We start from the raw sequence: 3,436 nt of genomic DNA on the forward strand, positions 1-3,436 counted from the left end.
CTTATTGATATTTTAGAGAAAGCAGAAGGAAGAGAGAAAGTAACATTGATCAATTGCTTCCCATACCTACCCCGATTGGTGATCAAACCTGCAACCTAGGTATGTGCCCTGACCTCGGATTGAGCCCTTACCTTTTGGTGAATGGGACGATGATACAACCAACTGAGCCACCTCTTGATGCGATTTGAAATCCTCTTTTATCATCTAATTTATGTCCACAGTTATAGGCAATTGCAAAAGACATACACATGCAAAACAAAATAAAAAGTTTTCGGAAAAGAACAAGTCGAGCCCGGGCGGTGGTGCAAAGGCTGGAGGAAACCTGACAATGTGGAATCCCAATGCCGGGCAGCAGGGCCAAATCCATATCCTCCTAATATCGGGTACCCTGGAGGTTCCAATCCTGCCTATCCACCACCTGTCAATCCTGCCTTTCCTCCAGGCCCCTTTCCCACTCCCCCAGGAGCTCCCCAAGGGAATCCAGCTTTCCCCCCAGTTGGGCCCCCTCATCCTGTGCCACAACCAGCATATCCAGGATGCCAACCATCAGGTCCCTAACCCTCCTCCATGCCCACCACCGGCCCCTGGTATGCCTACTGTGAACCCATTGGCTCCTGGCATGGTGGGACCAGGAATGGTGCCGGCCGGAGTGGAGGGCTTCAGTGGGAATGAAAAGGCTCCTGCGACCGCAGTGCACTGAGTCAAGAGGAATGGCTCTGGAATTGAGCTGAAGAGATAGCTGGGGCAAGAATACACAGTGAGGTGATAAGGATTTGAGACTTTATTCTTAGAAACAATGAAGAGCCTTGGAACGTTTCACTAAGAGAAGTGAGATTGCTTTTGAAAGCTGTCTGAAGAAATGCAGAGAAGGGGTTGGTGGGAGGTAAGTCTGGACTTAAGAAACCCAGTTAAGAGAGGCTGGGAGGCCCGGGGAGGGAGCGGTAGGGATGAGAGACAGAGACGTTGATGGTTTGATTGTGGGACAAGGGAAAAAGATTGCAGAGTTTACTGTGACTTCAGGAACCTCAACATTTAGCTCAGACACAAGAAAAGGGGGAATTGAATGAACACTAAGCAGTTGCTGCTGGAGAAGGAATGGCTAATAGGAACAAGTATGGCCAGGGACCCCGTGGGGGAAGTTGCTGAGAGCAAGAAGTGTGTCTCTTGGATTGAGGATCATGGAGATCCCTGACAACCTCAGCAAGAGCAGTTTTGATGACATGATGAGGGGGAAAGCCAACTGACGGCAGAGCCAATTGTAGGCGAGAAGCGTAGACAAGGACAGGCAGGCAGCACTTGTATTGAGTTTGGCAGAAAGCGGAAGAGAGATGGGGTAGAAAAAGAACACGAAAGGCTCACATATTGAAGTTTCCAATATAAAATTACATTATGCAGCGTGGTCACGAGGTGTATCTGTATGTGTTGTACATATACTCATATGTGTCCTTACAGACTATACAGGACGGTACATGGCTATATTTTGAATAGAAACTATAACAGTAAAACATTCAAATCACTTTTGTATTAAAACAACCCTGATCAAGTAGTTCAGCAATTACATGCCTAGCACTGTGCTGAGCATTGTGGAAAGTAACGATGAAACCTCAGAATGCGGAGCTAATACATATACCTAAAATAATGTCATACAGATGGTAAACAAGCAAGAAATTACTTGCTCAGAACTCACTTAAAAGCTCTTTGGTGGTTGATTAAACTGTAATTTTTCTATATAAAATATGAAGTCATTTTACCTTAATAATGCCAAATTGCAGCTGCAGTACAATGCCTTTTGCAGATTTGATTTATTTCAAGTACAACATCATGCTGCCATCTACTGGCTATTCCCCAAATTTTCTCTAACAGTTTTTTTAGTGATATCACTAGACAACTCCAGAGTCTATTAACTGGGACAGTAAAATATCCAATAAATGCCATATAACAAAGTTTAAACAAAATACAGTACAAACATTTATAGGTTACAAAAGAAGCTCTATTTTAATACATTTCCAAATTCATACTACCTAAAAACAGTAAAAATAAACCTGCTTTGTTATTACAAGTGTTATAGTTTGTACTATGTGGACTTTGAAAAGGAGGAAAAAATATATCTCCATTATTGTCATGATAATTAGTTGCACAAAGTAACAAATTATGGTACAAAATATGCGATGCTCTATCTATCATAGAATAAAGGAAAACCTTTCCCCTTTCCATTGAAAACAGGTTTTAGAAAATTTAAAGAAACAAGTAGTTTGTTTTAGGGAGAAGAGTCTTAAAATTTTTGTTCAGAGGTATGTACTCCTGTCTCTCCTTCCACCGCAGATCCACCTCCCATTCTTATTTCCAAGCTCCACATGCTCACACTTCCCCCAACCCAGAAGAATTTGCTAATCATATTGGCCAGAACCCAGGACAATCATAACCCTCCGGGCAGGGTTAGTGTACCTGAAAGTTACACTAACAGGACATGCTCCCATGTTTCTTCTTGGCTCTGTGCATCAGAGAGCACAGTGGGACTCAGCATGCTTCTTCAGAAATGGACATTCCTGTAGAACTACCTACTAACCCTGCTGGTCCCAAGAAACAGATTCGAGCTACTCCAGCACAGTCTCCCAGTTATTAAAAGGTGGCATCTTGCTTCTCAAACTGTAAATTTTCTGATGTGCTATCCTAGGAACTCTACAGGGAAGAAGAGCCCAGAGCAAGCCAGAATTTGGGCATTGGTGAGCCCTGCCATCAAAATACCATTCACATCACCACCAACCCCTAAGACATAGATGAAAAAGTACAAAGTTACAGGTATACAAGAGGAGTAAGTTCTAGAGATGTACTGTACAACATACTGCCTATATTAACAATGAGTTATTGTGCACTTAAAAATTTGTGAATAGGCTAGGTCTTATAGTAAGCGCTCTTACCACAAACAACAACAAAGGACACAAAAGCAACTTTCGGAGGGGATGGATATATTTATTGCCTGGATTGTGGTGACGGTAACATGAGTGTATACCTATGTCCAAACTCACCAATTTGTATACATTAATTATATGCAGTTTGTATACCTATTTTACCTCAGTACATCTATAAAAACGGGAACTGTCAAAAAATGAAACAAAAAATGTATTTTAAGTGTACTGTCTAAAGTTCTTTTAACAGTGTAACCATTTTATCATAGTAATCATTTAACCTTTTAAAGCATAGATAACATCAATATTTTTATAGTAATAGTATTTTCCATCATATCCTAGATAAGACTCTTAAGATGAAATGTCAAGGGTAAGAATTAGTATAAAAGTTCAACAAGTTCAGTGACTTACTCCCAAAATAACGATGTGATGTGAAATCCATTCAACTCAATACATTTCGGTATACACCTTTGAAACCTAACACCAGGTCCCGCAATTGTTAGGCTGGTATTTTTTTTTTTAAACAGAAG

General features: G+C 41.1%; 1 pseudogene; it reads left to right on the top strand.

The window, feature by feature from the left end:
* The first annotated feature begins 280 nt into the window (after positions 1-280).
* On the top strand, positions 281-700 carry LOC150010117 (proline-rich protein 13-like; annotated as a pseudogene).
* The last annotated feature ends 2,736 nt before the right edge of the window (positions 701-3,436 follow it).

The sequence above is a fragment of the Furipterus horrens genome, unplaced genomic scaffold, assembly GCF_987537825.1.
Source record: "Furipterus horrens unplaced genomic scaffold, mFurHor1.1.pri manual_scaffold_5, whole genome shotgun sequence".
Taxonomy (NCBI): domain Eukaryota; kingdom Metazoa; phylum Chordata; class Mammalia; order Chiroptera; family Furipteridae; genus Furipterus; species Furipterus horrens.